Below are 11,345 nucleotides of genomic sequence, written 5' to 3' on the forward strand. Positions count from 1 at the left end.
CTGACTCAACTGCGAGAGCTCGAGTTGCGGTCTCTGGATTTCGGCGACGCATCCAGTGAGCGCCTCGCGGAGTACCTGGCAAGCACCCGCTCTTTGAGGACGCTCATCATGAACTGGCAGCTCTTCAACTGGGATCACGCGATCAAAGTAGTTCGGGGACTCAAGCGGAACGTGACAATCACGACGCTGTCGCTCAACACGAGCACAGTGGATGACTGCTGGTTATTGGATAACGCCTTTCCGGCCTACTTCCTCGAGGTTTCCACGCTGCGCACACTGAGCGTGGACAGTTCTTATAGCGGCCATCTTCATCAGATCTTGGAGCCCCTCCTTCAGAACAACATCCTTTCTGAGCTGAACCTCAGCAAATTCCTTTTGAACTTCTGGCACATACAGCTCATCACGGAGCTTATCAGTACGAGCCGGACCCTCAAAAGCTTGAATTTGATCGGCTGCGGCTACAAGCACGTGCCGCAGCAGGATACCGACACTTACCGACACGACACTGAGAGCTTCGGCAACGTGTCCAGTCGTATCTACCCTTGGGTCGTGGCCCTCACCGAGAACCAGACGCTGGAAGAGCTCAGCCTGAGCCTGTCTTGGTACGATGCGGGTGAGTGGCGGTCCTTCTTCAAAGCCCTCGCGTCGAACGCATCCCTGAAGAAGGTCAACGTCAACAAGTTCCGACGGGAGGACGTAGCCGAGATATTCCGGGCCATGCGGGAGACCGGCGTGCAGGGGCGGTTCTTCGTCGGTGCGGTCCACACGTTTGAGGACACCGTAGTTGCTATGACAGAGTGCAAGGAGGTGTCTTGCATAAAGATTGACTCGAACATTTTCCCCGGGTTTGAACCTGCGGTCAAAGCCCCCTGCTTGATGCAGTCGTGGAGTCACGTGACGTCGCTTTGCATGGTGTTTGATAAGGAGATATCTAGCGTCACGGTGAGCTCTATGATTGCGCTGTGCATTACTGGTGCGATGGCGCTCAGGGCGCTATCATTGACCTTCCGCATTGGATGGCCAATCTGGAAAGCTGACCATAGGATACAGCGGGCGCTGGTGCAAGCGATGGTCGTCAACAGAACCATGCGTTCACTGGACATCTCTGGCCTGTGCTTTGACGAGACCGAGGCCCAGATGCTAGCAAACGCGTTGCAGTCAAGCCGGACACTATGCGAGTTCTACTTCAGTCCAGACGACGACGAGTCGACCTTCTCATTTCTCCGGAAGCTGTCACCGATCGTATCCAGCAACTACACCGTCCTTGGTTTGCACCTGCACGACTTCTGGGATCTCGGCGGTGACTTTTTCACCGTGGCGGATGTGGTGCGCCGTAACAACTCGCTGGTGACGCGCGCTACGCACTTCGTCGTGGAAAGGAGGCACAAGTACTGCGCGGCAGCTCTGGAATTGGTTCACTCCACACCTGGACTGGTGGCTAGAGTGCAGAACTCCGCATGCGTCGACGAAAACGAGGCCGTGCAGATGATCAGGAGAAGCCTCAACTGCATTTGCGAACTCGATGACTTCATGCGCTTGACTGGGGTCGTCAAGGATTCTGTGGCTTGCCATCCACGCGGTGACGGCAAGATGCAGCTTGTCGACCTCAACCGAGACTCCTGGTTGTGCATACGGGAGTACCTGAAAGTGAGCGACATCCTGCCTGTACAGTAAGCGCAGCATTTTTTGTTTCATTTGCTGTGGCTAAGTGGCCTTCGTCTTGGTTTCTATATTGCCGGCTGCCGGTCAATTATATCGGTCGACGGGTTACCGGCAGTTCTTTCCTATTGGCCACCCGCGACCATGTGACCTCTGCGGGACGGCCCCTTTCGAGCTTTTGTTCGTGTGTCTGATCGTACGCCATCGGCTGTCCGCACGTGTAGTCGGTAACGGCGCTCCGCGTGAACGTGGCTCTTTTTCTGGTCGCTGCCACTTGATAACACAAGAAGTGCACGTTTCCTGCAGTCACAGTCAAATTGACGATGGATTGGCGGCCTCGCGGTACCGGAGATGCCAGCCTCGGGCGTCCTTTGACTCCTCAAGTTGACCAGCCCGTACGCCTGCCCCGCGCGGGCTAAACAGCGCGTGGCCGCGACAGCGGCCAGTAGCGCGTGACTGAGACCCTGCCAACCGGCCATTGAGCGTCAGCGAAATGGCCGCACTCGCGAAGCGAGGGCGAAGCCACGATTAGTTTTCCGCGCCCGAAGGGCGCAGAGGGCCTTCACTGAGCAACAGGAAAATAATGTACTCTCGTTTGTGGAAAACCATCGATGTCTATAGCGTTGAAACGTCTCTCGAAGCCAGGCAAAGTGCCGCAGTGACACGGACATCATGCACAATCATGCACATGTATTACCGGCATGACAGGAACACCGGAAATGTGCCGGCAGATAAGTCACATGGTAATGGGCATCCAATAAGGAACAACTGCCGGCAACCTTCTTTCCGGGATAATATGTCGGCTGCCGGCACTATAGGCGCGGCCTTATTTGAATCCATGTTGGCCCGTTTTCTGACGCCCGCAATGCAGAAATGGGCCTTGTGTGTATAAAACACTTTCTGATTACTCCTCTTGAAGCTCTCGTGCGACAAATTTTTGTTTAGGAGTCGCGTTTGAACTCAGAAATTGCTTAATTTGTTGCGTCAGACGAAATTTGTTATCTTTCTGAATAATTCTTTGAACTGTGAATGCTTTCCTATCAGTTGGTAGGTATGACCATGTGCACAGTGAGGATCGTGAACGAGAGAGATTTCAACTGTTATATTGAACTCTTATCCCGGCAATGATTAAAGACATGAGTTGAAACAAAGAGGAATTAGGGTAAGCTGGAATAGTACTCAATTAACAGTGGACGACAATATATTTGCAGTGCGTGGTTAATGTGCATTCATATTGCGCACATTATAGCGTACATCCACCTCAAGCGCGAATGTTGGGAGTTTTCTAAAACGCATAATTGTTGTTGCCTGAGCAATTCATTTGTTCTGAGGAACCATATACTAAACATGTCGACATTTCTTCGTGGCTCTAATTGTAAAAATTAAAATACCCATTACCAATATAACTACTGATTTTCAGGCTAGTTCGGTTCAACATTCTCAGTATGGTACTATTCGCACACTTCGTGGCACGAGAGACAACAGGATTGCCTGATAGTAGTTCTTTGTATTCCATGCTGCAGTTTTTGCTGTAAATCAATGCTTTTGCTCAACCGTGATACTTAGCAGGCGATGCTGTGGAAATATAGCTGGAGTAATTGAAGTTCTAGTTTCTAAGGCGACGAGGACAGCCGAAGCACACCTGGAGCTGTCTAGGACTGGCGTATAGCTTGGGGTGGCTGTTGAAGTCTCCGTTCCCCCCTCGTCGAAATTTGCCAATTTTTTCTTTGTATATATACACACAGACATTCTTATCCACGCACGAACATCCATGAAGGGTAGTTGAACCCCCCCCCCCCCCCCCCAAAAAAAAAAAAAAAAAAATTCTGGTTACGCGCCTGCTGACCAGTACCGTAATGCCTCCTTGATTTGTGCCTCCAATAACTGCATCCGCAGAACGGCGGCACGTAAGAAAAGACAGGAAGCTATCTTTGAAACGAAAATAGATGTATTGCCAGGCACGTAATCTCTTTTTCCCGCCGATACATTGTTGACAAGTTGACGTATTCCTCTACTTTTTTTTTCGTACATCAGCAAGTCTTCACGTCTCTCTCGAGCGCTCTGCGGACCCTGCTCGCGCGTTATCTGACACTTGCCTTCGCGACAGTTAATGCGAGAAAAGGGTGGCTGACATTTGTAAATCTTCAAGCAACTAAACTACGTCCAAGCCCGGTCATTCACTCATCCAGAAGTCTGGCCTACGCGCAGCATACAGCTGTCTCAGGACAGAGGAATCGCGTGGATGACTTTTACTGCGGTATTTCGTGGACTCTATATGGGGCGTGTGCATGTTCTCAGAAGTTTCGAGAAGTCTCATTGTTTTTCAGATCAACTGTTTAGAAACGGTCGTTGCTGCATGTGCGAGTCATCACAGGGAAGCGTGCCTCCTGCTTCTGACACTATCTTCTCGAGATTATGCGAAGCCTTGTGATCGTACAGGATTACTGGAAGGTTTCCACCACATCTTGTCAGCGTTCTTCTTGATAACTTTGTGTTGCTCGCAGATAATATCCGCCGCCTAATTGTCCGCTCGATTCCGCCTGGCTACGGCAGATCCATGCTATCCATGCTGCTCGTTATATCAATCACCGTTTTAGGGGACGCGTTTTTTCTTGAATGGGTGCAATCGACATAGCCAGCTCTCCTTGTATTGTAGATAATACAACTGCCAGCGAGATTTCGAAGACTGTCGGATAAAGCGGAGATACTACGAACAGATTTGCAAAGAGATATATGAAGAATCGCTGATTCACGAAGAAGGAGACGTGTGTGTCAACAGGCCCTCAATGCATCGGCAAGAAAGGCAGATTATATTTCTCACGAGACAGTTGAGGCGTCCGCTTTTCTTTAGGAAAAATGCCTCCTTCTCTTTTCCTTTTTTTTCTTTTGGAGCTTTCGTACGTGAGATAATTTCAATTGTATTTATGTTTTTCTGTCCAGCCCAACTACTATACCCTACTGAAGTTTGGAAATGCACAAGCATTTATTTACCCTGCGTTGATATCTACTATATCACATCACGATGACCTTCCCGAATACCTCGCTACCGAATGTGATATCCATGGTTTTGATAAACAGCTGTATCGGCATTTAACATTTTCATTCATCAAGAATATAGCTGATTCAGTCCTTATTGTTCTGTTCGTTCTCGGCTTTTTTTCTGTACTTTTGCTTCTTCTTGGCTTATTTTACTCACGCTTAGACAATCATGTACTTGTATTTATTATTAATTGTCTAATATACTTCTGTGAGTACTAAGCTTACTCAATAATCCTCTTCTACATACATGTAAGCGGTGTAATATAAAGATGTTACTAAAAACTTGCATTTCCTCCTACTTGTGCTAAATGGAATTACAATGGGCGTCCCAAATACTTCGCTTTGAAATGTGATCTCCATGATCTTGATAAAGATTGTTAACGGAATTTAACGTTTAATTCATAAATAATATAGCTGTTTCGATTCTTATTGTTCTGCGTGAATTGGATCTTTTTTCTGTACTTTTGCTTCTGCTTGGCTTGTGTTATTCGCGTTACATGGAAAATCACGTAATTCTATTTATTAGCAATTGTATAATGTAGTACGGTGTCTATGCTACCTTTGATCCTGGATTTGTTATTTGATCGGATATATTAGTTCCTCTTTTATTCTGTACTTTTGTAATCCCGTTTACTCAGTGTCCCTCTGCCTGCGTGTATACCTGCAAACTGTGTGAAATAAAGATCTTAATAAAAACCCGTGTTGTACACGCTCCTCTAACTGTGAAACGAAAGCTCGTTCCTTTCCAAACTTGAAACGAGTTCCCGTTGCACTCAGCATTGGAACGTCTAGTTACGTTAACGTTACACGTGATTTCTTTTAATTGCAATGTAGTCTGAAGTAATCGTGAGGCAAAATGAAGTAAGCAATTTAGAGCTCAAATTGAACTACGCATAATATACGAATTTGAACATTGCCAGCAGTAGTTTACATGGAGATAAAAAGAATCAAAGGTAACGCTCCTAGGCGATCTTCTCAAGAGAGCACCGGTATATGCTTCACACATGTCTGACTGCAACTGTGGTGCTCGCGTCTTCCAAGTGCAACACATGTCGCGCTTTCGACGTAGGTATTCATATGGGCAATCGAGATACTGCGCTTTAGATGTTGAATAGAACGTTCTTCACATGAAGCTATATAATTCATAACAAGGGAAACCGCATTGAAAGAAACAATAAATGGGCGTTTGATGAGTACTGACTCAGTATTGCAGTATGAGTAGAAAATAATGTCGAGGATACATTAGCACGGCAAATTAGACTAGTTGGGATTGATTCATGTTTAGGCTGGAAAAGGCGTGCACACAGGCACGTACAATAGAAGGCAAAACGCGAACAACACTGGCGCCTACTCGCAACTACAGTTTATTGGAAAGAAAGGCATACGCGTAGATATCATTTCTGTCACATGACCTGGCCAGTGAAACAAGAAAAAGGAAAGAAGAAAAAGATATGCATGGGACTAGAAAACACGCGCCTCAGATCATGACCCCCAGAGTGCTGATGAGATATGAAACTTTGTTGTCTGTTAATGTGATGGAGTGTGCGCTTACGCATCCCCCCCCCCCCCCATCTCCTAATGTGAAGTGCCTCTATCAGCTCTCTGGTTGTCTGATCTGTGCGTCTAGATAAAATAGTAGCATCACAGAAAATGGGGGTGCAACCGGGCTAGCAGCAATGTTGGGGCATGTGTGAACTACGTATCCAACGATGTTCTGTGTTCCTGCAACCTAGTGTTGACTCATTTTCCCGTTTAGCCTATGCAAATGTGACCACTGGACAATGGTACAAAATAAACAACACTCATTTCACACTTTACGTACGACTGGTTTAGATTCACGCCGCATCCTCGTCGTTTTTTACCTTTTGCGTTTTGCGATAGCTTTCTGTCTATTCGGCTACACAACTTTAACTTATTTGGGGCCGAAAATACTACATTGACGTCACCTATTCCCACCGTTTTTTAAGCCATGGGACAGCCTGTGTGTGAAGGGGATGATCGAGGGGTTTTTAGCGGGTTCCTTTTCTTTATCTCTGTCTTCGGGTTTTATTGCTTTTTATAGCTTCTGCGCAACCTTTCGTAGGAGAGGCTGCAGGAAGTCAGCTCTGCTCAATCTTTCTAGTTGACTTGATCAACTTTCCGTAGTTTTATCTGAACACGATTTTTTAATGGCTGAACTCAGAGAAGACATAGCAATTCCTTTTTTTCTTAAAGATTTTTTAATGCCTTGAGTTAAAGTTCAGTAAGGGCTTTTTTGAGCGTGGCATGTATGCCCAGCGTACGTCGTTTGCTTCGCGATGCAAATTTAAATGTAAAAACTGATACTGTCATCCTTCGGAAGTTCAACTGTATAGTTAAGTCCGTATCGAAATTGGGTAAACACCTTCAAAACTTTGTTCACACTGTTAACAAGGGAATCCGGCCTGATGAACACTATAAAAAATTGCTGTCTTCTCTGAGTTCAACCATGCAACAACGCACTTTCCAATATATCTCATATACGGATCAGTCCTGAGGGGATTTGGCGTCAGAATTCGAGAAACAAATCTATACTGATGTCCAGAATGACTGAAATCTGGACGCCGATTCTGAAATATAGAGATTTTGTTATGTTTCAACACACGGTGACCGCAAGGGGTGCCTCACGAACAAAAAATGCTTGAGACCATTATCCTATCTGTAGCTTACCCGAACAAAGCTTTATTAATCGCAATAGCCGAGTTAATAATGCGAGTACCATTTAGCAAAGGCACGAAAAGTTTATTCCTTGTGAATCGGCGGGCCACGTCTTTGGGACCCCTGTTAGAAAGGATGGAGACCAGAACATTGGGTAGCAAAACAGCTGGGCTTTATGTATTCATATAAATATAGATACAGACAGTTACTTATATAGGATGGAAGAGTCGTCCTATAACTCAGCTGAGTCGGCAGTGCAGAGCCCCGCTCACGTGACCAGAACTTTGGTGAGGAGCCAAGCTTTGACCCCTTGGTTGGTCGTCTCCGATTACGGCAAATCATGATATCCCAGCACGGATTGGGCCAAGTGGGACTAGTCTTGTTTTTGCCGATGGTACTTTTCTCCTTTCTCTTTTCGCTCCTTCAAGAAACTGCGTGAGTGAGGAGAGGTGAACGATCGGTAAGCGTGTTTTTAGAAGGATATGTTCACGAAACGCACTACAAAACGGCGCAGTATATCCACGGCCGGTATGGAAGCGCGCGCCCCTCCTTCCTTTACGGCCTGCTCCCGGGGGGCTGTTTCTACCTATGGCCGCAACTTCGTGGGGGCGCTCCGAGCCGTCCCGCTCCCGGCCGTTGCGGTTGCTAGCGCGCGCAGGGAGTGCTTGGCTTCAGACTTACCGCGGCCTTTTCTGAAATTGCTCTATATGGCATGCATGGTACCAATGCGATAGAAACATGGTAGCAAGCATAGGCGTGCGCAGGGTTCCCCATCAGGAGGGGCGAAGGCTCATCGCAGCGCCCCCCCCCACCCTACTAAGTCAATGTATGGGGCAGATTTTGCGCCCCCCCCCACCCTTTTAGGTCACTAGAAGGTTCAATGTACGAGGCAGATTTGCGCCCCCCCCCCCCTGTTAGGTGATTAGGGGGGCGGCCGCCACCCCCTGCCCCCCTTGTGCGCACGCCTATGGTAGCAAGTATATATGATGACTGGTAAATTCCGCTTTTCAGAAGAGGTGGCGCAGGCCACTCTTACGCCCGCTTTCGTTGCTCGGCAGAGCATCGACGCGGTTGTAACAAAGCCTTTCTTTTTTAGTTTTCAGCAACTTCGAGAATAAGTATGGGGATGAATATTGCACTTGGCGCGCATGTGCGATCGTGCGTCGCACCCAGAAGGCTCGGCCGCATGAGGCTGTCACCGACCGGCGTAGCAAATGACGCAAAACTTATTCTTTGGGAAAATATAGGTTAGGAAACGTTTATTTCAAATGCACCTGCCGGCCGTCGCTGTACTTGAAAATAACAAAATTACACATTTTTTGTTGAAGGCATCATAATTCGTGCTTTAATATTGAAATAAATGGAACTTGGTGTGAAACTTGGCAGATGTCCCTTAACACCTCTAAATGCAAGTTAATCTCGTTTACTCGAAAGCGTACTAACTCAGCATTTCCCTATACGATTAATAAGATAGTTGTTTCGGCTACCCCATCGTACAAATATCTCGGCGTTCCCCTTTCATCGGATTTATCCTGGACTACGCATATATAGCAGCCGTTTCATCGAAAGCGTCTCAACATCTCGGATATCTCCGCAGAAACTTGCGCAACGCTCCTTCTAACGTATGTGCATTATCATATATTGCTTATGTTCGCCCACAACTAGAGTATGCATCATCCACGTGGTCACCATATCAAGCTTGCCTAGTACATATATGTTGGAAGCCGTCCAGAATAGGGCAGCGAGATTCATCTCTGGCAACTACGACTATCATTCAAGCATTACCCTAATAAAACAAGATCTTGCATTTCAGTCACTGGAAGAACGCCGCACCATTGCTCTTTTATGTCTTTTTGACAGGTACATTTATAGTGATAAATTTCGCTGTTTGCCACTTCATCCTCCTGTGCACACATACCGACGCATTCACAACGCACGCAGTTTCATGCGCATTCATGGTCACACGCAGGCATTTAACTCATCATCACTACCTCGAGCAATTGCCCATCGGAACGATCTTCCTGATCACCGTGTATCCATCCCAAATCGTGAAACATTCCGTGATAACCTGATTTCGTTGCACTCTAGTATTGTATAACGTTGTTGCTTTGATTCCATCCTTATCCTTTTTTTCCTTTTTTTGCTTTTTGTCTGTATTTCTCTTTATCGTTGTCTTGTATATACGATGCCCCCCTTACTCAATGTCCTTCAATGGGCCTGTAAGGCATTTTGAATAAATAAAAAAAGCTGAAAATCACTGCATAATGGGGAAGGCCACTGCTCTCCGCAAGTAGCTGTGAGTCTGTGAGTCGTAATCACATTAGCACGAATATTAATAATAATAATAATAATAATAATAATAATAATAATAATAATAATAATAATAATAATAATAATAATAATAATAATAATAATAATAATAATCAATCAATCAATCAATCAAACGTTTATTTAATGTGCCCAGGAACAACCGTAAGGTCTTTGTACTGGCGCACGAAAAAAAAAAACAAGAAAAAACAAAAAAACAAAGGAAACATTAATAATAAAATATCAGGGATAAAAAAACGTTACAAAATTGCGCATATACAACTATGCGCAGGCAGAAAAAAATATATCAACAGTGTACAAGGCTATGTAAGTACAGTGCAAAGCTCGGAGCAGAACAACGACTGGGAGCTGTGAAAAACATCGAGCTCCTAAAAGTAAGCATTGTAAAGACGTTGTATCCTGCCAATGGTCGAATGTTCACAGAGGCAGGCGGTTACATGAAAAGGTCTATTCTCTCTGGTCAGCTTACGTGGAATTCGGAAATTAAGACAGTTGAGCAGTACAGGGCAGGATATGATACCATGCACAAGCTTGTAAAGAAATAACAGATCAGCGCGATTTCGTCGGCAGCAAAGTGGTGGCAATGATAATAATCCAGCAGCGTTAGAACGAGATCCAGAGTCATTTCTAGCGAAACGATGGTTGTAAATGCTTAGGAATTTTTTCTGGACTCGCTCAATGGCGTTGCTGCTGGAATTAGGAATGCCATTCCAGATCACAGATGCATACTCTAGTTGAGGAAGACATAGCGCGGTGTACAATTTTCGGAAGGGCACAGGAGAACGGAATTCTCTAGACATTCTGCAAACACAGCCTAGGGTGCGAAGACCCCGCAAAGCAACACGCTTAGCGTGAGCAGAAAAGTGTAAGGTGCTATCAAAAAGAACACGTAGATCATTGACCTCACATACCTTACACAACGACACAGAATTGACAGAATATAAAAATGGCACACTAGATGTTTTTCGAGTGAAACTCATTACCTTGGTTTTTGAAATATTTAGGGAGAGGTTATTGCTCCTGCGCCATTCAGAAAAAGAACACAAATCAGATTGCAGCAAGCGACAATCGATAACTGAATGAATTTCCTTAAATATCTTTATGTCATCGGCATACAAAAGGAAAGAAGAATTCCGAATGACAGAAGAAACATCATTAACATAAATTAAAAAGAGGAGTGGGCCCAGTACCGACCCTTGAAGAACCCCACTAGTAGCTTTATACAAAGAGGACGTTTGGCCATTAACGGCAACGTAACATAATCTATCAAGAAGATAGCTATGGAGGAGATTCACAATTGAAGAATCAACATCAAAGTGTGCAAGTTTATCCACAAGCAGCGAATGGCTGACAACATCAAAAGCTTTGCTAAGGTCACAGTAAATAGCGTCAACCTGTCCTCTCTGCGAAATAGGCGTGGAGACTTGCATCATGAAACTGGCAAGATTAGTGACAGTTGAGCGGTCAGCGAGAAACCCATGCTGATTCACAATCAATGAATTTTTTACATCAAAAGACAATATTTTGTGAAGAGCAAGCTCAAAGATTTTGGATGCGGCACAAAGAAGGGAAATAGGGCGGTAGTTCGAGACGTCACTTTTACAGCCTGTTATGACCGGCTGTCGGTGGCGAAGCACTGACCA

The sequence above is a fragment of the Rhipicephalus sanguineus genome, chromosome 7, assembly GCF_013339695.2.
Source record: "Rhipicephalus sanguineus isolate Rsan-2018 chromosome 7, BIME_Rsan_1.4, whole genome shotgun sequence".
Taxonomy (NCBI): Eukaryota; Metazoa; Arthropoda; class Arachnida; order Ixodida; family Ixodidae; genus Rhipicephalus; species Rhipicephalus sanguineus.